At 46.1% G+C, this 25,527-nt stretch overlaps 2 long non-coding RNA genes across 2 annotated transcripts in view; one reads left to right on the forward strand and one right to left on the reverse strand.

The window, feature by feature from the left end:
- Positions 1 to 6,224, reverse strand: part of LOC143805432 (uncharacterized) — a 332,861-nt gene extending 326,637 nt beyond the window's left edge. The window contains exon 1 of the long non-coding RNA XR_013221241.1: positions 6,026 to 6,224. This is a non-coding gene — a long non-coding RNA (uncharacterized LOC143805432). The remainder of the gene's footprint in view (positions 1 to 6,025) is intronic.
- Positions 1 to 25,527, forward strand: part of LOC143805431 (uncharacterized) — an 85,447-nt gene that overhangs the window by 6,831 nt on the left and 53,089 nt on the right. Inside the window, exon 2 of the long non-coding RNA XR_013221240.1 lies at positions 13,404 to 13,539. This is a non-coding gene — a long non-coding RNA (uncharacterized LOC143805431). The remainder of the gene's footprint in view (positions 1 to 13,403; positions 13,540 to 25,527) is intronic.

Raw genomic sequence — 25,527 nt, forward strand, 5'->3', positions numbered from 1 at the left:
GCAACAGCATGTGAAATTGATTGTCAAACAGTGTTGCTTCCTAAGTGGACAGTTTGATTTCACAGAAGCTTGATTTACTTGGAGTGATATTCTGTTTGTGGTCCCTTTATTTTTTTGATCAGTATATATATATATATATATATATATATATATATATATATATATATATATATATATACACTCACTGGCCACTTTATTAGGTACACCTGTCCAACTTCTTGTTAACACTTAATTTCTAATCAGCCAATCACATGGCGGCAACTCAGTGCATTTAGGCATGTAGACATGGTCAAGACAATCTCCTGCAGTTCAAACCGAGCATCAGTATGGGGAAGAAAGGTGATTTGAGTGCCTTTGAACGTGGCATGGTTGTTGGTGCCAGAAGGGCTGGTCTGAGTATTTCAGAAACTGCTGATCTACTGGGATTTTCACGCACAACCATCTCTAGGGTTTACAGAGAATGGTCCGAAAAAGAAAAAAAATCCAGTGAGCGGCAGTTCTGTGGGCGGAAATGCCTTGTTGATGCCAGAGGTCAGAGGAGAATGGGCAGACTGGTTCGAGCTGATAGAAAGGCAACAGTGACTCAAATCGCCACCCGTTACAACCAAGGTAGGCCTAAGAGCATCTCTGAACGCACAGTGCGTCGAACTTTGAGGCAGATGGGCTACAGCAGCAGAAGACCACACCGGGTACCACTCCTTTCAGCTAAGAACAGGAAACTGAGGCTACAATTTGTACAAGCTCATCGAAATTGGACAGTAGAAGATTGGAAAAACGTTGCTTGGTCTGATGAGTCTCGATTTCTGCTGCGACATTTGGATGGTAGGGTCAGAATTTGGCGTAAACAACATGAAAGCATGGATCCATCCTGTCTTGTATGGAGCATCTTTGGGATGTGCAGCCGACAAATCTGCGGCAACTGTGTGATGCCATCATGTCAATATGGACCAAAATCTCTGAGGAATGCTTCCAGCACCTTGTTGAATCTATGCCACGAAGAATTGAGGCAGTTCTGAAGGCAAAAGGGGGTCCAACCCGTTACTAGCATGGTGTACCTAATAAAGTGGCCGGTGAGTGTATATATATATATATATATATATATATATATATATATTGCGTATTTCTCGCAAGTCACACTGATGGTCCATGTGGTGTGGGAGTTTTTCTCGCTCCCATACACTTTCATTGGCGTATTTCGTGCGTAATACGGTGACAATCGCAGCATGCTGCGATTTCCTCCGCATGTATAATACGGCCGAGAAAACAACGGATGATGGGAGCTGCCCCATAGATTAACATTGGTCCGAGTGCTATGCGATTTTTTTATCGCATAGCACTCGTCCGTATTTCTCGCTAGTGTGACTCCAGCCTAAGATGTGCTCTGGGATACCTAATGTGTGCCGCTTTCCTCCTGCTATGAGCCCAAACAGCAGTTTCTGACCACGTATGGGGCATCAGCGTACTCCATAGAAATTACCTAACAAATCACGTATGGGGCATCGGCGTACTCCATAGAAATTACCTAACAAATCACGTGGTCTGCTGTCTCCTGCATCCCTTGTAAAAATGAAAAATTTGGGACAGAGGCCATGTGTCACAGAATTTAGTGGGGGGTTTTTTTAGCACAGTGTAACTCCACAAGAAATGTCTATTGTTTCTTACATTTCTGTTGTAATCTACACCATTTTCACAGAGCAAATTATGTGAAAAACGGTGGTCCTGATGAATAGGCGCCTATATCTATATGTATAATTGTCTAAGGGTCACTTCCGTCTGTCTGTCACGGATATTCATTGGTCGCAGCCTCTGTCTGTCACGGAAATCCAAGCCGCTGATTGGTCCCGGCAAAACGCCCACGACCAATCAGCGACAGGCACAGTCCAGCATCGAAATGGCCGCTGCTTACTGCCTTGCACTCAGTGTCCCATCTATACTCTCCTTCAGTCAGCGCTCACACAGGGTTAATGGCAGCGTTAACGGACCGTGTTATGCCGCGGTGTAACGCACTCCGTTAACGCTGCTATTAACCCCTTCCCGACCTGTGACACAGCGTATACGTCATGAAAGTCGGTTCCAATCTGACCTGTGACGCATATGCTGTGTCACAGAATGATCTCGTCCCTGCAGATTGGGTGAAAGGGTTAACTCCAATTTCATCCGACCTGCAGGGACAGGGGGAGTGGTACTACAGCCCCGAGGGGGGTGGCTTCGCCCCCCGTGGCTACGATCGCTCAGATTGGCTGTTTCACTTTCAACAGCCAATCAGAGCAGTCTGTAATATTTCACCTATGAAAATTGGTGAAATATTACAATCCAGCGATGGCCGATGCTGCAATAGCATCTGCCACGGCTGGAGACCCCGATCTGCCCCCCCACGACTGACGGCGGCGATCTGCAGCCGCCGTCAGTGTTCCGTACCCCTCGGTCCTGTCCTAAGTGCCTTCCTCTCCCCTCCGACCCTCCCCCGTCCTCCCCTCCGCCCCCCTCACTGTCCGTTCGCACCCCCCCATACTTACCTAGTCCCGGTGTCCCTCCCGGTGTCCTCGGTCTTCTTGCATGGGCGCCGCCATCTTGGAAAATGGCGCGCGCATGCGCAGTGTGCCCGCCGAATCTGCCGGCCGGCAGATTTGTTCCCTGTACATTTTGATCGCTGTGATAGAACCTATCACAGCGATCAAAATAAAAAGAATAGTAAATAACCCCCCCCCTTTATCACCCCCATAGGTAGGGACAATAATAAAATACAGAAAATATATACATTTTTGTTTTTCCGTTAGGGGTAGGGGTAGGGTTAGGGTTGCACTTAAGGATAGGGTTACAATTAGGGTTAGGGTTACAATTAGGGCTAGGGTTGGAATTAGGCACACCACACGGTGCGGATTGGTCGCTGCGGATTCGTAGCAGTTTTCATTCACGTTTACAGTACCACGTAAACCTATGGAAAACCAAATCCGCTGTGCCCATGGTGCGCAAAATACAGCACGGAAACGCTGCGTTGTATTTTCCGCAGCATGTCAATTCTTTGTGCGGATACCGCAGCGTTTTACACCTGCTCCATAATAGGAATCCGCAGGTGAAATCCACACAAAAAACACTGGAAATCCGCAGTAAATCCGCAGGTAAAGCGCAGTGCAGATTTTTCAAAAACGGTGCGGAAAAATCCGCAACGTGGGCACATAGCCTTAGGGTTAGGGTTGGAATTAGGGTTAAGACTAGGGTTAGGGGTGTGATGGGGTTAGTGTTGAAGTTAGAATTGAGGGGTTTCCACTGTTTAGGCACATCAGGGGGTCTCCAAACGCGACATGGCGCCACCATTGATTCCAGCCAATCTTGCGTTGAAAAAGTCAAATGGTGCTCTCTCCCTTCCGAGCCCCGACGTGTGCCCAAACAGTGGTTTACCCCCACATATGAGGTACCAGCGTACTCAGGAGAAACTGGACAACAACTTTTGGGGTCCAATTTCTCCTGTAACCCTTGGGAAAATAAAAAATTGCGGGCTAAAAAATTATTTTTGAGGAAAGAAAAATGATTTTTTATTTTCACTGCTCTGCGTTATAAACTTCTGTGAAGCACTTGGGGGTTCAAAGTGCTCACCACATATCTAGATAGGTTCCTTTGGGGGTCTAGTTTCCAAAATGCGGTCACTTGTGGGGGGGTTTCTACTGTTTAGGCACATCAGGGGCTCTGCAAACGCAACGTGATGCCCGCAGAGCATTCCATCAAAGTATGCATTTCAAAACGTCACTACTTCACTTCCGAGCCCCGGCATGTGCTCAAACAGTGGTTTACCTCCACATATGGGGTATCAGCGTACTCAGGAGAAACTGGACAACAACATTTGGGGTCCAATTTCTCCTGTTACCCTTGGGAAAATAAAAAATTCTGGGCTAAATAATCATTCTTAAAGAAAGAAAAATTATTTTTTATTTTCACGGCTCTGCGTTATAAACTTCTGTGAAGCACCTTGGGGTTTAAAGTGCTCACTATGCATCTAGATAAGTTCCTTGGGGGGTCTAGTTTCCAAAATGGGGTCACTTGTGGGGGAGCTCCAATGTTTAGGCACACGGGGGCTCTCCAAACGCGACATGGTGTCCGCTAAAGATTGGAGGCAATTTTTCATTCAAAAAGTCAAATGGCGCTCCTTCCATTCCGAGCCCTGCCGTGCGCCCAAACAGTGGTTTACCCCCACATATGAGGTATCAGCGTACTCAGGACAAATTGGACAACAGCTTTCGTGGTCCAGTTACTCCTTTTACCCTTGGGAAAATAAGAAAATTGTTGCTAAAAGATCATTTTTGTGACTAAAAAAGTTAAATGTTCATTTTTTCCTTCCATGTTGCTTCTGCTGCTGTGAAACACCTGAAGGGTTAACCTACTTCTTGAATGTGGTTTTGAGCACCTTGAGGAGTGCAGTTTTTAGAATGGTGTCAATTTTGGGTATTTTCAGCCACATAGAACCCTCAAACTGACTTCAAATGTGAAAGTGCGGGGGCCTGAGCGACGGAGAGGTGAGTATGTGATTTTTTTTTTTTTAATCGCAGCAAATGGGGCAAGTGTCTGTATGGAGCATCTATGGGGCCATAACGTTCCTGCAGCACTATATGGGGCCATAACGTTCCTGCAGCACTATATGGGGCCATAACGTTCCTGCAGCACTATATGGGGCCATAACGTTCCTGCAGCACTATATGGGGCCATAACGTTCCTGCAGCACTATATGGGGCCATAACGTTCCTGCAGCACTATATGGGGCCATAACATTCCTGCAGCACTATATGGGGCCATAACATTCCTGCAGCACTATATGGGGCCATAACATTCCTGCAGCACTATATGGGGCCATAACATTCCTGCAGCACTATATGGGGCCATAACGTTTGTGCAGCATTATATGGGAACATAACGTTTCTGCAGCACTATATGGGGCCATAACGTTTCTGCAGCACTATATGGGGCCATAACGTTTCTGCAGCACTATATAGGGGCATAATGTTTGTGCAGCACTATATGGGGCAAGTGTCTGTATGGGGCCATAATTAACGTTTGTAGGGCACTACGGCATATGGGGCAAGTGTCTGTATGGAGCATCTTATAGGGCCATAACATTTGTGCAGCACTATAAGGGGCAAATATCTTTATAGAGCATCTTATGGGGCCATAATCAGCATTTGTGCAGCATTATATTGGGCAAATGTGTCTATGGAGCATCTTATGGGGCCTTTATTAACCTTTATGCAGGATTATATGGGGCATATTTTAATATGGAACATCTTATGGGGCCATAATGAACAGTATGGAGCATTATATGGGGCTCCTGATTCAATACGGATATTCAAAGACACTTAACCTACTGATGTCTCAATTAATTTTACTTTTATTGGTATCTATTATTACTTTTGACATTTACCGGTAGCTGCTGCATTTCCCCCCCTAGGCTTATACTCGAGTTAATAAGTTTTCCCAGTTTTTTTGTGGCAAAATTAGGGGGGTCGGCTTATACTCGGGTCGGCTTATACTCGAGTATATACGGTATATGGATTCTAAGGAATCTAATAGCATGGGATAAAGCCAGTCCGAGAACAAAGTTGCAGAAAAGAATGTCTTTACTTGAAACAGAAATGTAAACAGAATTGACACAGATATTTCTGCAATTGCAACGAGGTCTTCAGCTCTATATAGTAAATAACAAACTGAGCATAATGCAGATATTCCTGCAGTAGTAACAAGGTCCTCAGCAGAATAAAGTAAATCACAGCAGACAGAAGCGAACAGATATTTAAACAAGGCAGTCCAATAAGGTTTTAGTGCGAATGCACACAGTACTTGAAATGAGGAAGTCCAGCAAAACTTGATCACAAATGTGCCAGTACTTGTTAATAGGAGTCCAACAATACACAGATGATGGGTTGTGTGAATGCAGTCCTGAGAAAGAGAGGACGAGGGGAAAAGAGGGAGAGCGCCATCTAAGCGTAGCAGATGAGTAAATATTTCTGGATGAGATAAACACAACTTGAATCTTGCTCACCTGGTGTGGTTGTGCAAAGAGGCACAACACTGGGAAAAGTTTTGCAAACAAAGAAGACGCTTCAACTGGTGCGCAGCTCGTCACAGAAGTTCCAGAGGCGAGAGGTAGCTGAATGCAGAAAGGCAGTCCACCGAGTAGTGAGTAGAAGAAGCAGGGAGTTCACCAGCAAACCGGCAGAAGCTCAGGAGCCTGCAGCACAAAATACTCAGGCACCTTAGAACACCTGACCCTGACTTAAATAATCAAGACAGACAGGAAGTTCCATGACAGGGCGAGATCCAAAACTCCATCTTGGATCAGGGCGAACAGGCACTAGGAAAGTCCAGAATCCTTACAGCGGCAGGTTCCGGTGCCAAGGATGCTATGCGAGAAGGACCTGCCTTGACGTCACGGTCATGTGACTGCGACGTCATCACAGGTCCTAAGTGAATAGCAACCCTGGGACCGGAAGCTGCTGTGTGCACTGCACACAGGCGCCAGGACTTCAAGGGGCCTTCGGAAGGTGAGTATATGTTTATTTTTTATTTTAATTCTTTTTTTACCACGCATATAGTGCCCACATTGCTATATACTACGTGGGCTGTGTTACATACTGCGTGGGCTCTGTTATATACTACATCTCTGTGCTATATACTATGTAGCTGGGCAATATACTAAATCACTGTGCTTTATACTTCGTAACCTGTGTTATATACTCCATGCGCAGTGTTATATACTACGTCTCTGTGTTATATGCTACGTGGCTGTGCAATATACTACGTGACTGCAATATACTACGTGGCTGTGCTATATACTACGTGCTCTGTGTTATATACTACGTGGCTGTGCAATATACTACGTGACTGTGCAATATACTACGTGGCTGTGCAATATACTACATGGCTGTGCAATACACTACGTGGCTGTGCTATATACTACGTGCGCTGTGTTATATACTACGTGGCTCTGTTATATACTATGTAGCTATGCTATATACTACGTCGGTTGTGTTATATACTACGTGAATGTGCAATATAGTACGTGGCCTGTGCTATATACTACGTACATATTCTAGAATACCCGATACGTTAGAATCGGGCCACCATCTAGTGTATACATACCATCAGGCCTCATGCAGCACGCCGTGTATAGCCACTACTCGCTTGTCTGATGGGTGCCATGTGTGCCTAGCTATTTTTACCTTCAAAGGGGAAGGCCCCCTGCATATCGAGTCCGATGCAGCATGTACTTTTTTTTCCCCCCCGAATTCTGGCAGAAACTGGCAGAGAAAGTTCGTACACCTCCATATGAAATTGGAGACTCGCGGAGATACTTGTGTGGCCTTCATACGATGCATTCCTATAGCTCAGAGTGACCATGTAATCACCACTGAAAGATTTTTGTGATGGTTGCAAATTACCTTTCAACTTTTATTGATAACATATTGCTTATTTTGTGTGAATGAGGGCCTGGGAAAGAGAGGATGAGAAGAAATAGAGGGAGAGTGCTATCTAAGGGTATGTGTCCACTGTCCGTAATGACGGCGGTTTGGACGGAGCGGAAAACTTGCTCTGCCCAAAGTGCCGCCCCCTTCTGTACGCGCTGTGATTCCGGATGTGTTCATTGCACACATCCGGAATCTCCGCACCCCATTCATAGGGCCCTGTGATTCACCTTGCGGCAACGGAGCACCGGGTGCGTGTTCGCATGCATAGTGGAGACGGGATTTCATAAAATCCCCTCCACTATGCTGTAACATGTGGACGCTGCGGGTTGAACGCTGCGGTTGTACACAGTGTTCAATCCACAGCTAATCCGGCCCGTGGACATATACCCTAAGGCTACTTTCACACATCAGGTTTTTACCGTCAGGCACAATCCGGCGAGTTTTTAAAAAAACTGATCCGTTTTTTTTCCGCCTGATCCGATTTTTCTCATAGGGTTGTATTAGCGCCGGTGATGGCCACACGTTTCATCCGTTTTTTGCCCGGATCCGTCAAAAAAGCAGTTTCTGGCGGACGGAGAAAACGTATAGAGGAGCGTTTTTTCTGTCCAGCGAAAAAACGCTCAGCGACTGATCCAGTGAAAAACGTATGAAACTGAGATGTGAAATAATGAATCCAGCCTCCCTCTCTCCCCCTCCCTCCCTCTCTCTCCCCCTCCCTCCCTCTCTCTTTCCCTCCCTCTCTCTCCCCCTCCCTCCCTCTCTCTCCCCCTCCCTCCCTCTCTCTATCTCTCTCTCTCTCTCTCCTCCTCCCCCCGGGGTTAATAAAAAAAACAAAAACGGATCCAGCAAAAAAACTGATCCGTTGCATCAGTTTTTCACAATTTGCCACAAATCCGTTTTTTCAAAATTTTGCCGGATCCTGCCTGACGCGAAAAAAAAATGAGGTGTGAAAGTAGCCTAAGCATAGCAAATCTTACTTGGTGAGAAAAGTACAACTTGAATCTTGCTCACCTGGTGTGGTTGTGCAAGGAGGGACAATACTAGGAAAAGTTTGCATACAAGTGTAATCTTCCCACTCCTATGCTGCCCGTCTATATTATCATGGAGGTGATTTTCCTCTCCCAGAAAAAAATTCCTACACAGGTACCACTGCAGAACCATAATGTCACAATATACACTTACAACTTTACTGCAACCTTTCCTAATCCAAAATTGCAATATGAATAAGAGCACACATAGCCAATAAAATGTCATCTGATTCAACAGATTCAACATCCTTATTCATATTGTTTATTTTGCAATTTTGGGTTAGGAAAGTTTAAGGTTGCAGTAAAGTTGTAAGTATGTATTGTGACGTTATGGTTCTGCAGTGGTACCTGACTTGTCTCCTAGCTGAGACCATCCCCTCAGCACACACAAAAAAATGCATGTAATGATATTTTTGCAATATAGCCCTATAAATTGGATGCCAGGATCAACATGAGATCCTTTTATTTATTTATTTTTGTGCTTCCATATAATTGAATGGGCGAGTCTTATCCAAAGTTCCGAAAAGATTAGTAAATGCTGTGACTCTTTTTCATAGATACTCAGTCTAATTCCATCTGTGTAATCTGAACCACTTTATTAAGGCCGGCGTCACACTTGGCGTAAGACAATACGCCACGTATTATACGTCCGTACTACGGCCGTAATAGGGAGAAATGTTCCCAAAATAGTGATCCGTAGTCAGGGTGTGTCAGCGTATTTTGCGCATGGCATCCTCCGTATGTAATCCGTATGGCATCCGTACTGCGAGATTTTCGCGCAGGCTTGCAAAACCGACATCTAATGGATTTATGTGCTCAAATGTTCATTAAAACATATATACAGTATATATATATATATATATATATATATATATATATCATTGAGACACATATATATATACACTCACCGGCCACTTTATTAGGTACACCTGTCCAACTTCTTGTTAACACTTAATTTCTAATCAGCCAATCACATGGCGGCAACTCAGTGCATTTAGGCATGTAGACATGGTCAAGACAATCTCCTGCAGTTCAAACCGAGCATCAGTATGGGGAAGAAAGGTGATTTGAGTGCCTTTGAACGTGGCATGGTTGTTGGTGCCAGAAGGGCTGGTCTGAGTATTTCAGAAACTGCTGATCTACTGGGATTTTCACGCACAACCATCTCTAGGGTTTACAGAGAATGGTCCGAAAAAGAAAAAAAATCCAGTGAGCGGCAGTTCTGTGGGCGGAAATGCCTTGTTGATGCCAGAGGTCAGAGGAGAATGGGCAGACTGGTTCGAGCTGATAGAAAGGCAACAGTGACTCAAATCGCCACCCGTTACAACCAAGGTAGGCCTAAGAGCATCTCTGAACGCACAGTGCGTCGAACTTTGAGGCAGATGGGCTACAGCAGCAGAAGACCACACCGGGTACCACTCCTTTCAGCTAAGAACAGGAAACTGAGGCTACAATTTGTACAAGCTCATCGAAATTGGACAGTAGAAGATTGGAAAAACGTTGCTTGGTCTGATGAGTCTCGATTTCTGCTGCGACATTCGGATGGTAGGGTCAGAATTTGGCATAAACAACATGAAAGCATGGATCCATCCTGCCTTGTATGGAGCATCTTTGGGATGTGCAGCCGACAAATCTGCGGCAACTGTGTGATGCCATCATGTCAATATGGACCAAAATCTCTGAGGAATGCTTCCAGCACCTTGTTGAATCTATGCCACGAAGAATTGAGGCAGTTCTGAAGGCAAAAGGGGGTCCAACCCGTTACTAGCATGGTGTACCTAATAAAGTGGCCGGTGAGTGTATATTCTGTATATATTCAGCGCGATATCTGTGAACAGCCGGTAATTCAATTGCCGGCTTTTCATTTCTCCTGCACAAACCCGACAGGATATGAGACATGGTTTACATACAGTAAACCATCTCATATCCCCTTTTTTTTTTGCATATTCCACACTACTAATGTTAATAGTGTGTATGTGCAAAATTTCAGCGCTGTAGCTGCTGAAATAAAGGGTTAAATGGCGGAAAAAATTGGCGCGGAGATTATGACACCTATCCATTATTAATCCAATTGTAGGAAAGGGTTAAAAAAACACACACACACACATGATTAAAAAGGATTTTAATGAAATAAACACAGCGGTTGTTGTAATAATTTATTGTTCTCGCAATCCATTTCCAGGCCCTCGCTTGGCAAAATAATTAACGCACAAGATACATACCTTCTGATGTCAGATCACGTCCCACGAAGTAATCCATCTGAAGGGGTTAACTAATATTACAGGCACGAGCTGCGATAAACCACTCGCTCGTGCCTGTAATCCCCCGGAGCTGAAAGGAAAGCTGGATCTGTACTTACATTGAGTCTCGGTGAGGCGCCCTCTGGTGGATGTTCTCATGAACTGCAGCCTGGGAACTTTTTCCCACGCTCCAGGTCATATGAGGACATCCACCAGGGGGCGCATCACCGCGACTGAAGGAAATGTAGGTCAATGACCTACATTTCATTCATTCGCCGGGGGATTACAGACACGAGCACCGCTGCATTTAGCAGGGCTCCTGCCTGTAATATTAGTTAACCCCTTCAGATGGATTACATCTTCCAGATGTGCCTTTTCTGGGGTGGCTGGGGGCAGATGTTTTTAGCCACGGGGGGGCCAATAACCATGGACCCTCTCCTGGCTATTAATATCTGCCCTCAGTCACTGGCTTTACCATTCTGGCGGAGAAAATTGCGCGGGAGCCCACGCCAATTTTTTCCGCCATTTAACCCTTTATTTTAGCAGCTACAGTGCACAAATTTTGCACATACACACTACTAACATTAGTAGTGTGGAATATACAAAAAAAATGGGATATGAGATGGTTTACTGTATGTAAACCATGTCTCATATCATGTCGGGTTTGTGAAGGAGAAGGAAAAAGCCGGCAATTGAATTACCGACTTTTCACTAACACCGCTGCGTATTTCTCGCAAGTCACACTGCAGGTCCGTGTGGAATCCGTATTTTTCTCGCCCCCATAGACTTTAATTGGCGTATTATTAGCGCAATACGCTGACAAACGCAGCATGCTGCGATTTTGTACGGCCGTAGAAAGCCGTATAATACTGAACCGTAATATACGGCTAATAGGAGCAGCCCCATTGAGAATAATTGTGCCGTATGTAATGCGAGTTTTACGGACGTAGTTTCTGCGCTCTTACGTCCGTAAAACTCGCCAGTGTGACGCCGGCCTAAGTGATATCCGATTTTAAGGGCCCAGTCAAACAGCCATATAAATTGGAACGAGATCGGACGGCAATGCTTGAACTGCCACGGCTCTTCCGACCCGAGTGTGACAGCTTCGTGTATTTCTATCCAGCTGTCATGCTTGGGCTGGGAGACCTGCCTGCCTATCTGAGCATTGCCGTCCAATCAATCCAATTTATACGGCTGTCTGACTATGCCCCAACACAAGACAACACATGTAAATTTAACACGCTCGTCTGAATGAGCCTTTAAACAGAAATTTCTATATATTTCATTTAATTTTATACATTTCAACTTGGAAACATATTTCATGATCTACAAGACGTTATCCTGGGAACATTTTTCGCTTGCAGTCTTGAGTTTTTCACTCAAGTGATCTGATCTTTTTTTCGTGTTGGAATGCATCCAGCTGAAAACTGGAGAGGAGGGAGTTTGGTCAGCTGTAATCCAGATGGGAAGCCCAAAACTAGCAGGAAGGATTAGCCAAGTCAGATATTTTGGTTCCACTGGGGTTAAAAACTAGGTCATTTGTTGCTCTGCCTTCTATTTTACTGCATTGTTGAAGGTTTTTTTTGCAGTAAAGAACACCACTCATTCACCTCCCTCCGACTGGACCATGTTCTATCATCTAAATATTGCCTCAGCTAAGCATATGTTTCTTGTAATGTGTGTTAGGCCCACAGCCCTGTGCACAGAACTTAAATGTTCCAGCCTCCTTCATCTCTTTTCCAACACTATTTAGTTGCTTTGGGGAGAGCTGTTGGACTGTGTTGTATTGTGATTAAAACCCAAGCCAGCTGTACTGAAGGAGTAGAAATTCTGTACATTTAGGGTATGTGCACACGTATCTGTGAGGGCTGCGGATTTTTCCGCAGCGGATTTGATAAACCTACAGTGCAAAACCGCTGCGGTTTTTACTGCGGATTTATCGCGGTTTCTATTGTGGTTTTCGCTGCGGTTTTACACCTGCAGTTTTCTATTGGAGCAGGTGTAAAATCGCTGCGGATTCCGCACAAAGAATTGACATGCTGCGGAAAATAAACCGCTGCGTTTCCGCGCGTTTTTTTCCGCAGCATGTGCACTGCGAATTTCGTGTGAAAGTAGCCTCAGGCTATGTTTCCACGGCCAGGAAACGTTCAGGATTTGCTGCGGATTGGACGCTGCATACATCGGGAGCGTTCAGTCCGCAGCGTCCAGATGTTACCGCATAGTGGAGGGGATTTGATGAAATCCCGTCTCCACTATACGTGCAGAGCCGCATTCGGCGTAACCGGACATGTGGCGCGTCTTTCCAATCCGCAGCAAGTCTATTTATGTTGCGGAGATGCTCCATCTCCGCAAGATTAATAACACAGTCTGTGAATAGGATGCGGTGATTCCGCATGTGTTTAATGAGCACATGTGGAATCACCGCGCGTACAACACTGGGCAGCGCTTTCGCCGTTGCGGGGTATCCAAAGCGCAGAGCTTCCGGACCGTGGATACATACCCTTACCATTATATGAGGACAGAAGAAACATGTTAGTAAAAGTAGTGGACAACTCTTGAAGATGCATTATCACATTGGTTTGCTTCATAGAGATCTATTTATGTATGAAACAAATTTAATTTTACATTTTTACAAATTGTAATTCTCTCTCTCTCTCTCTCTCTCTCTCTCCCCCTCTCCCCAGAATCCAAAATAGCCGGCAGATCCACATACTTAGATCCGTTGCATCAGTTTTTCACAATTTGCGACAGATCCGTTTTTTCCAAGATTCGCCGGATTGTGCCTGACGGCAAAAAACTGATGTGTGAAAGCAGCCGAAGGTATACTAGGTTTGAGATGAGCAAATAAATTTGTAGGAGCCTTGTCCAGCGTTCAGGTCAGTACTCCATGGCTACTGAATGGGAACTCTGCAAACTGCTTCCTACCTGCTGACATCCCCTGCTCCTCTTTTGATTAGCCGGCTCAGTGCAACATCGTGTGTGCATTACGCCGTAAAGATGGCACTGTGCCAGGCCGACTAATCAAAACAGGAGCCAGAGGTGCAACTTGCAGTGCTCCTGTCCAGTGACCATGGAATACTAACGTGGCCGCTGGACCAGAGTCGATCAATATAATAATCTGTAGTAGGTATCTTGTATAGAGGCTTAGGGTACCGTCACACAGTACCATTTTAATCGCTACGACGGCACGATCCGTGACGTCGCAGCGATCGTATGATTATCGCTCCAGCGTCGTAGACTGCGGTCACACGTTGCAATCACGGCGCTGGAGCGATGCCGAAGTCCCTGGGTAACCAGGGTAAACATCGGGTTACTAAGCGCAGGGCCGCGCTTAGTAACCCGATGTTTACCCTGGTTACCAGCGTAAACGTAAAAAAAACAAACCCTACATACTTACATTCCGGTGTCTGTCCCCCGGCGTTCTGCTTCTCTGCACTGTGTAAGCGCCATAGCCGGAAAGCAGAGCGGTGACGTCAGACGTCACCGCTGTGCTCGCTTTCCGGCTGGCCGGCGCTCACACTGCAGAGAAGCTGAGACGCCGGAGGACAGACACCGGAATGTAAGTATGTACTGTTTGTTTTTTTTACGTTTACGCTGGTAACCAGGGTAAACATCGGGTTACTAAGCGCGGCCCTGCGCTTAGTTACCCGATGTTTACCCTGGTTACAAGCGAACACATCGCTGGATCGCTGTCACACACAACGATCCAGCGATGTCAGCGGGAGATCAAGCGACGAAAGAAAGTTCCAAACGATCTGCTACGACGTACGATTCTCAGCAGGATCCCTGATCGCTGCTGCGTGTCAGACACTGCGATATCGTAACAATATCGCTAGAACGTCACGAATCGTACCGTCGTAGCGATCAAAATGGTACTGTGTGACAGTACCCTAACTAAAGGCACTTATCTGCCACCTTTTGCCTGATCCACTGTATATTTTGTGCCAGAAAATGGAACAAGTCTTTATTAGCTTTGACATAATCATTGTGACTTTTTTTATCCGTGCCCCATCTGTGTCCCAGAAGAATGTGTGATGATATTTTTCAGGCTCATTTTGTTTGGTTTTAACATTAATTTAATATTTCTGCATCAGTTTTAGTGTAATGGGCAGTTGGGGCAGACTGGCTGTAGTCATAAGTCACACAAAGATGAGGTGTGTGGTTGGGAAATTGTGCACAATAGTAGTACCTTTGTGGTGTCTTGAAGTATAAGGGTATGTGCACACTTTGCAGATTTTCCTCTGGAATTTTCTGTGCGGATTCTGCATCTCTTGGCAGAAAATGCAGGTGCAGATTTGATGCATTTTTCTTGCGGATTTTGTGCGGTTTTCCTGCGGATTCTGTGCAGATTTCATACGTTTTTACCCCTGCGAATTTCTATAATGGAATGGGTGCAGAAACGCTGCAGATCTGCACAAAAGAAGTGACACGGTCCTTTTTTTAATCTGCTGTGTTTTCCGTGCAGATTTTTCCACACCATTAGCACAGCATTTTTTTTCACCATTGATTTATATTGTACTGTAAATCACTTGCAGATCTGCAGCATTTCTGCGCGGAAAAAAACGCTGCAGTTCTGCAGGAAAACTGCAACATGTGCACATAGCCTAAGGGTATGTGCACACTTTGCAGATTCCATTGCGGATTTTTCCACGTGGATTCTGCAGAATCCACAGGTAAAATGACCTGCGGATTCCCTGCGGGTTTTCTGCGGATTTTGTGCAGATTTTGTGTGGATTTCGCCTGCGTTTTTTCACCTGCGGATTCCTATAATGGGATAGGTGTAAAACGCTGCGGATTCCGCACAAAGAATTGACATGATGTGGGAAATAAACTGCTGCGTTTCTGCGCAGAATTTTCCGCAGCATGTGCACTGCGGATTTGGTTTTCCGTAGGTTAACATGGTACTGTACAACGCATGGAAAACTGCTGCGGGGCCAAATCCGCAGCCAAATATGCAACATGTGCACATACCCTTAAATAGAAATGACACACATCCTCTGTCCTAAGAACACCATGGCTTATACTGTATATCGGTGGCCCATTGTATCCTCTAGTTGTCATGTCTAAACTGTTCCTGTAGATCTGGTTCCTATAAATGTGCACTCTCGTGATTGTCCCGATACAGTAGTTCAGGACACCTGACAACAAATGTAAACTACCGTACATAGCAGGACTGAATTGCAGCCTGTGGACATATCGAGTGTTCTGTTTTTGACAAATTTATCGAACAAACTGCATAAAAAATTGGTACAAATATGGTGGCAGTTAGTAATATTTTATAAAAGAGTTGCACAATTTTTTTACTTATTGAAGACTTCCTCCATTTTTACCCAGGTTTTTAATGCACAATGTAGATAAAAAAAGATATATTAGAGCCTTAATGCTAAACATCATGAAATTATGATGTCAAATGTATTAGGGTATGTGCACACGTTGCGGAATGTTGTGCAGATTTTTCCGCACTGATTTTGGTAAATCCGCAGGAAATCTGCACTGTGGATTTACTGCGGAATTACCGTGGTTTTTCCCCGGTTTCCACCTGCGGATTCCTATTGAAGAGCAGGTGTAAATTGCTGCGGAATCCCCACAAAGAGTTGACATGCTGTGGAATAAACAACGCAGCATTTCCGTGCGTTTTTTCTGTGCACTGCGGATTTTGTTTTCCATAGGTTTACATGGTACTGTAAACTCATGGAAAACTGCTGCGAATCCACAGCAGCCAATCTGCTGCGGATGCGCAGCAAAATTTGCAGCGTGTGCACATACCCTCAGGGTATGTGCACACGTCAGGATTTCTTGCAGAAATTTTCCTGACAAAATCCGGACATTTCTGCCAGAAATCCGCATGCGGGTTTTTTTTTTTGCGCGTTTTTTTTTGCGGATTTTATGCGGAATTTTTGCGTTTTTTTCCTGACACTCCAATTTCATGGGAAATCCGCAAAAAATCCGCAAAAATAATGAACATGTTGCTTCTTTTTCCAGAATGCGTTTTTTTTTGCGGAAAAAAAACGCAACATTTGCACAAAAAATGCGGAATGCATTCTAAATGATAGGATGCATAATGTATGCGTTTTTTAGCGGTATTATAGCGTTTTTATTGGGGAAATCTGCAAAAAATCCTGAAGAAATCCTGACGTGTGCACATACCCTTAGGCCGGCGTCACACTGGCGAGTTTTACGGACGTATGAGCGCATAAACTACGTCCGTAAAATACGCATAACACACGGCCCAATGATTCCCTATGTCCCAGCTCCTATCTGCCGTATTTTACGGATCCGTATTATACGATCTTGTACGGCCGTACAAAATCGCAGCATGCTGCGTTTGTCACCGTATTGCGCAAAAAAATCGCCAATGAAAGTCTATGGGGGCGAGAAAAATACGGATTACACACGGACCAGCAGTGTGACCTGCGAGAAATACGCACCGGTGTTAGAGAGAAAAGCCGGTAATTCAATTGCTGGCTTTTCATTTCTCCTTCCCAAACCCAACAGGATATGAGACATGGTTTACATACAGTAAACCATCTCATATCCCTTTTTTTTTTGCATATTCCACACTACTAATGTTAGTAGTGTGTATGTGCAAAATTTTGGCCCTGTAGCTGCTAAAATAAAGGGTTAAATGGCGGAAAAAATTGGCGTGGGCTCCCGCGCAATTTTCTGCGTATTACGGCCTTAAAAAACGGACCGTATATACATACGCTGAGTGTGACGCCGACCTTAGGGTATGTGTCCACGTTCAGGTTTGCTTCAGGCTTTGGTCAGGATTTTATGCAGGTAAAATCCTGACCAAAAATGCACCTGAGGTCACTGGCAGGTCACCTGCGGTGTTCCTGCGTGTTTTGCTCATTGTAGCAACATGCTGCGTTCTGAAAAAACGCACCGCATGTGCGTTTTTGCGGGAAAAACGCATGCGTTTTTTAATGCACAGTGGAGACGGGATTTCATTAAATCCCCTCCACTATGCTGTAACATCTGGACGCTGCGTTTTTTACGCTGCGGCTCAACGCTGCGTCAAAAACGCAGCGTTTCCTGAACGTGGACACATAGCCTTAGTCTTTCTCTGTGTGATTTTTCTCGTACACAAAAACAGTTTTGTTATCAGTGATTTTTTTTTTTTTAATCGGTTTCCTCAGTTTGGTCAAAGTGTCAGTTTTTACCATCAGTTTCATCAATTTTTCTGAGATAAAAAAATAAACAAGTGAAGGTTTCTCAAGTTTGTATTATCAAACAGTCCATGAACCGTGGACCTCACACAGATGCCAACTGAGTATGTCCTTTTTTCCACGGAGCTATAAATTTGCTTTGGAGATTTTGATCGAAGAATCTGATAAAGGTTGGACGTGTCTTTGTGATTTTGTGCTGATCACTCAGTCCGCAAGAATACATGGACATGTGAACCTTTCTATAGCCTATAATAGGTATGACCTCTATCCATGAAAACCACGGCGAGAACTCGTATGAGAAAAAACTGAAGTCTGAATAGAGCCCTAAGATATCTAATATATAATTGCCTAGAATACTACTTCCTGCAATTTGTGCCAACTTCCGTGGCTTTGTCCGGAGATAATGTCCGGAGATAATGTTCGGAGCTAATGTCCGGAGCTAATGTCCGGAGATTAATTGCCTAGAATACTACTTCCTGCAATTTGTGCCAACTTCCGTGGCTTTGTCCGGAGCTAATGTCCGGAGCTAATGTCTGGAGCTAATATCCGGAGCTAATGTCCGGAGATAAGTGACGTCACCTGTGTCCTACACCCAGGCTGAGCACAGGGGCCCCAGGCAGCATATGGGGCCCAAGGCAGAGCACAGTGGCCCCAGGCAGAGCACAGGGGCCCCAGGCAGCATATGGGGCCCCAGGCAGAGCACAGTGGTCCCAGGTAGAGCACAGGGGCCCCAGGCAGCCTATGGGGCCCCAGGCAGAGCACAGGGGCCCCAGGCAGCATATGGGGCCCCAGGCAGAGCACAGGGGCCCCAGGCAGCATATGGGGCCCCAGGCAGAGCACAGTGGTCCCAGGCAGAGCACAGGGGCCCCAGGCAGCCTATGGGGCCCCAGGCAGAGCACAGTGGCCCCAGGCAGAACATGGGGCCCCAGGCAGAGCACAGGGGCCCCAGGCAGCATATGGGGCCCCAGGCAGAGCACAGGGGCCCCAGGCAGCATATGGGGCCCCAGGCAGAGCACAGTGGCCCCAGGCAGAGCACAGGAGCCCCAGGCAGAACATGGGGCCCCAGGCAGAGCACAGGGGCCCCAGGCAGCATATGGGGCCCCAGGCAGAGCACAGGGGCCCCAGGCAGCATATGGGGCCCCAGGCAGAGCACAGTGGCCCCAGGCAGAGCACAGGGGCCCCAGGCAGCATATGGGGCCCCAGGCAGAGCACAGTGGTCCCAGGCAGAGCACAGGGGCCCCAGGCAGCATATGGGGCCCCAGGCAGAGCACAGGGGCCCCAGGCAGCATATGGGGCCCCAGGCAGAGCACAGTGGCCCCAGGCAGAGCACAGGGGCCCCAGGCAGCATATGGGGCCCCAGGCAGAGCACAGTGGTCCCAGGCAGAGCACAGGGGCCCCAGGCAGCCTATGGGGCCCCAGGCAGAGCACAGTGGCCCCAGGCAGAACATGGGGCCCCAGGCAGAGCACAGGGGCCCCAGGCAGAGCACAGGGGCCCCAGGCAGCATATGGGGCCCCAGGCAGCATATGGGGCCCCAGGCAGAGCACAGGGGCCCCAGGCAGAGCACAGGGGCCCCAAGCAGCTTATGGGGCCCCAGTCAGAGCACAGTGGCCCCAGGCAGAACATGGGGCCCCAGGCAGAGCACAGGGGCCCCAGGCAGCATATGGGGCCCCAGGCAGAGCACAGGGGCCCCAGGCAGCATATGGGGCCCCAGGCAGAGCACAGGGGCCCCAGGCAGAGCACAGGGGCACCAGGCAGAACATGGGGCCCCAGGCAGAGCACAGGGGCCCCAGGCAGAGCACAAGGGCCCCAGGCAGCATATGGGGCCCCAGGCAGAGCACAGGGGCCCCAGGCAGCATATGGGGCCCCAGGCAGAGCACAGTGGCCCCAGGCAGAGCACAGGGGCCCCAGGCAGCATATGGGGCCCCAGGCAGAGCACAGTGGTCCCAGGCAGAGCACAGGGGCCCCAGGCAGCCTATGGGGCCCCAGGCAGAGCACAGTGGCCCCAGGCAGAACATGGGGCCCCAGGCAGAGCACAGGGGCCCCAGGCAGAGCACAGGGGCCCCAGGCAGCATATGGGGCCCCAGGCAGAGCACAGTGGTCCCAGGTAGAGCACAGGGGCCCCAGGCAGCCTATGGGGCCCCAGGCAGAGCACAGGGGCCCCAGGCAGCATATGGGGCCCCAGGCAGAGCACAGGGGCCCCAGGCAGCATATGGGGCCCCAGGCAGAGCACAGTGGCCCCAGGCAGAGCACAGGGGCCCCAGGCAGAACATGGGGCCCCAGGCAGAGCACAGGGGCCCCATGCAGAGCACAGGGGCCCCAGGCAGCATATGGGGCCCCAGGCAGAGCACAGGGGCCCCAGGCAGCATATGGGGCCCCAGGCAGAGCACAGCGATATTTTGGACCACTGTGCGGTGTTTCAGACCCCCTGTGTGATGTCTGGGGCCCTGTTCTTAAGTATATTAAAGATTAAAGTAACGTATATTAAAGTATATTATAGATCAAATTTGACACGTTTATGAGCACCATTGAGTGATATACTCAAGAATGACATAATTTTTCAACATTTTATGGTTTCAAACTGTAAACACTCAGAGTTTTTTTTACTTCAACCAGAAAACCTTAACGGTTCATAAAAAACTTGACTGTTCAGGATATGATAAAAGTCATAGTATTCTGAATCTTTAACTTATAAAGATACCTTTACATGGGGTGATTATTGGTTCCAGAGAGGCTTTCGGCCGATAATCGTACACATGGCTGGTGACAGGACAATACAATATAAACGTTCAAAGGTAAACACTGATAACATTAAAATCTAATATATAATTGCCTAGAATACTACTTCCGGCAATTTGTGCCAACTTCCGTGGCTTTGTCCGGAGATAATGTCCGGAGATAAGTGACGTCACCAGCGTCCTACACCCGCTCAGGGTGGACAAAGATATATGCCTTCGTGGTGCGTGGCACTTTTCTGATTGGTTGCCGCCTGCCGCGAGCGACCAATCAGAAATGTGCCGTACTGTGACACACTCCGCCCGCCATTTTGGTGTGATTTTTGAATTTTTACCTCACAGCAAGTTTCTACTGCGTGGAGGCGGTCCCAGTGACGTCGCTCTTCAAGCTCCTGCCGAATTTCGTAAAAAAAATGATAATACCATTTACCAAAACTATATATATTTAGTTGTGAAGTGGTTCAGTGACATTTTCACACCAATTTTGAACTTTTGTTTGGTGTTTTCTCCATATACTGCCTATTATTCACTGACTGTTATACTGAGAGACTGCCGTTTATTAACCTCTTCTTTGCCACACTGGGTATATTGCTCTATTATTTGCCACATAAGGACATTGTCCATTATTGCCCAGCAATTTCTCTGCAATATAAACTGCCTATTTATTAATATCTGTATTCCTGCAAAGAACTATTGCCTATTATTAACTGGCTATTTTCCTACTACCTGACACTGCCTCTTATTAACCTGTTGTTTGCCACCACCACGCTTAAAGCTGTTTAGCTTAGCCAACATGAGCTCTAATAGTAAGGATACTAATGACACAGAGCCCAAAGCTGCTGATGGCGCACGTAAGATTAGGTCTGATATAAAGTATACTAATAATGCAGAGCGAAAAGCCGCCGATGCCGCACGTAAGCGTAAACAGCGTGTTATCAAGAGTACAGAGGATAGATGCAAGTGCCTGGATACTGTTAAGTATACTAATGACACAGAGCCCAAAGCTGCTGATGGCGCACGTAAGATCAGGTCTGATATAAAGTATGGTAATGATGCAGAGCGAAAAGCCGCCGATGCCGCACGTAAGCGCAAACAGCGTGTTAACAAGAGTACAGAGGATAGATGCAAGCGCCTGGATACTGTTAAGTATACTAATGACACAGAGTGTAAAGCTGCTGATGGCGCACGTAAGATCAGGTCTGATATAAAGTATGGTAATGATGCAGAGCGAAAAGCCGCCGATGCCACACATAAGCGCAAACAGCGTGTTAACAAGAGTACAGAGGATAGATGCAAGCGCCTGGATACTGTTAAGTATACTAATGACACAGTCCAAAGCTGCTGATGGCGCACGTAAGATCAGGTCTGATATAAAGTATGGTAATGATGCAGAGCGAAAAGCCGCCGATGCTGCACGTAAGCGCAAACAGCGTGCTAACAAGAGTACAGAGGAGAGATGCAAGCGCCTGGACACTGTTAAGTATACTAATGACACAGAGCCCAAAGCTGCTGATGGCGCACGTAACATCAGGTCTGATAATAAGTATACCAATGATGCACAGCGAAAAGACACCGATGCTGCACGTAAGCGCAAACAGCGTGCTAACAAGAGTACAGAGGATAGATGCAAGCGCCTGGACACTGTTAAGTATACTAATGACACAGAGCCCAAAGCTGCTGATGGCGCACGTAACATCAGGTCTGATAATAAGTATACCAATGACGCAGAGCGAAAAGCCGCCGATGCCCCACGTAAGCGCAAACAGCGTGCTAACGAGACTACAGAGGACAGACAGAAGCGCCTGGACACTGTTAATGCTGCTTGCAATAAACGCATTACTAATGAGTCTTTTGAGGACAAAACTAATCGATTAAGTAATAAAGCTGCTGCTGCACGCTCTCAACGTTGCAAACATAATATTTCCACGTCCTCAGTCATAGATTCTGCCCACAATACAGCTTCTTTGTCTCCATTCATAGAATGTGTGCAGCCTCAAGCTCCTTTAACCGTTGGTAAATCTGCACGTAAGCGCAAACACTGTCCTACTTACACTCCAAATGATAAACGCCGTCGCCTGTACACCGTTAAGTCTGCTTATAAGACATGCTTCACACCTGACTCTTCTAAGGCAACAAACAAACCATTACCAAATGCAGCTGGTGCACGCCGTGAACGGCGCAAAAAAACCGCTTGCACCTCCATATTAATAAACCCTGACCACGATACACCTTCCAACTCCTCAGTGATTGAATCTGTGGACAGTCTACCAGGTCCACGCTTTATATATGTTGGCTTAAAGAAACATTCCAATGCTCCGTTACCACAACCTGTACCTCAACATCCTACAGGTTTTACTAATGATGACAGTACCATAGTAGAACACTCCTGTGGTCCTATGAACTATTTATGTGAACATTGTCAAGCATTACATTTTAATGCTGAGATACCAGCAGATAAAAATTTTACTCTGTGTTGTCACAAGAGTAAAGTGCATATACCTATACCCCAATATCCCGAGGTCTTTAAACGATTGCTGACAGGGGAGAGTGAGTTCAGTAAGAATCTCATGGAAAATATTCGTAGTATTAACAGCTCATTTGCTTTCGCCTCCATGGGTGCCAATATATCCCCTCCACCTGGACATGGCCCTTACTGTTTCCGTATACATGGACAAATATATCATCGTACTGGAACCCTACATCCCAGTGATGATCAAGTTCCAGCTTATGCCCAACTGTATATTTTGGATACCGCTACCGCGAATGAACAACGTTTAAACTGTGAACAAAATCAAAAATGTCATCCCACTTTGATGAGTATAATTGCTCTTCAGTTAGACAATGTGAATCCCTTTGTTGCTGCCTACAAAATGTTACGAGATGTGGAACATGAAGAACATCTTAAAGCTGAAGCTAATGGCACTCTCATGCCAAATATCATCATGGCCCTTAAACAAGATCGGAATCAAGACCCTCGCCGATATAATAATCCAACTGTCAATGAAGTTGCTGTCGTATTTGAAAATGACAATGGAGAGCCACCATTTAATCGTGATATTTTAATACATTTACAACCGGACCCCAAAAATCCTTTGGCGCCAAGAACACAACAGGTCAGCATTCTACACAGTAATTTAGATGCTTTACTCTATCCTTTATTTTTCCCTTACGGAGACCAGGGCTGGCATGATGGCCTCAAGCAACAAGGGCAAAGTCCACGCAGAGTTACACAACTGCAATATTACTGCTATGTGCTGTCTGTCCGTAATCAGTTTAATCCACTCCTGAATGGTGGCAAACTCACTCAGCAGTACTTAGTGGATGCTTATGTGAAAATCGAGGCAAATCGCCTAAATTATATCCGTCAACACCAAAAGGATTTGAAAGTAGAGGATTATTGTGTACTCCAGGAACATCTCCAGAAAAAATCCATTGAGAAGGGCATCCCCATTGGAAAAACGGTCATTTTACCATCTTCGTTTGAAGGCAGTCCCAGGAATATGCAGCAGCGGTACCAGGATGCCATGGCTATTGTGACTAAATATGGTCGTCCTGATCTATTCATCACCATGACCTGTAATCCGAAATGGAATGAGATTACTGAGAATTTGGAACCTTGGCAGCGTGTGGAACATAGACCTGATTTGGTGGCACGTGTTTTCAAAATAAAACTGGAAGCACTCTTAAAAGACATTAACAACGGATTATTTGGGAAAGTTTGCGCTATGGTTCATGTAATTGAATTTCAAAAACGTAAACTTCCACACGCTCACATTTTGATTATTCTGGACAGCAACTCCAAATTAAGGACTGAGGAGGACATAGACAATACAGTGTGGGCTGAAATTCCCAATCCTACCCACTACCCTCAGCTCCATAAAATTGTTCTCCAACATATGATTCATGGTCCGTGTGGAGAACACAATCCAAATTCTCCCTGTATGGATCTGGGGAAGTGTACAAAAGGTTTCCCTAAAGATTTGCAACCAAGAACCATCATAGCTAAGGACGCCTATCCTAATTATCGCAGACACTTTGGCCCATCTTTTCAACACCATTCTAACATGATTGACAATTCGTGGGTGGTTCCATATAATCCGTTCCTGCTATTAAAATACAAGTGCCATATAAATGTCGAAGTTTGTGGTTCCATTCAGGCTGTGAAATATTTATTTAAATACGTCTACAAAGGACATGATAAAGCCAATCTTGAAATCTGCCAGACTAACATCCAACATGATGAAACACACCAATTCATGGATTCAAGATATGTCAGTGCACCAGAGGCAGCTTGGCGAATATTCTCATATCCAATGCATAAACAATCTCATAGCATCATTCGCCTTGCTGTACATCTACCGCATTCTCAGCCACTCTATTTTCATGAGGATGACTCTATTGGAAACATCAAACAAAAGCTCCATCAAAATTCTACACTTATGGCCTACTTCAAGCTTAATCAGAACGACCATCATGCTCATATTTATTTATACCGTGAAATTCCCGAAAACTATGTTTGGAAAGAAGGTTCTTGGGAAGTTAGAAAGCGAGCAGGTGGTACTTTGATTGGACGAATGTATACTGTCAGTGTGAAAGACCAAGAACGCTACTATTTAAGATTGTTATTGTTACATGTCAAAGGTGCAACCAGTTTTGACAGCATAAAAACTGTACACGGAGTCACACATGAAACCTTCAAAGATGCGGCATTAGCTCTTGGCTTACTATTTGATGATAGTCTGTGGAGAAATACATTACTTGATGCCAGTATTCTCAACATGCCAGCACAGCTACGTGACATGTTTGCCTACATTTGTATTTTTGGTCCTCCAGCTAAACCTCGGGACTTATGGGATGAATTTAAGGAACACTTTGTAGAAGACTACTGCTATGCATACCACTCCGA

The sequence above is a fragment of the Ranitomeya variabilis genome, chromosome 2 (genome assembly GCF_051348905.1).
Source record: "Ranitomeya variabilis isolate aRanVar5 chromosome 2, aRanVar5.hap1, whole genome shotgun sequence".
In the NCBI taxonomy this organism is placed as follows: domain Eukaryota; kingdom Metazoa; phylum Chordata; class Amphibia; order Anura; family Dendrobatidae; genus Ranitomeya; species Ranitomeya variabilis.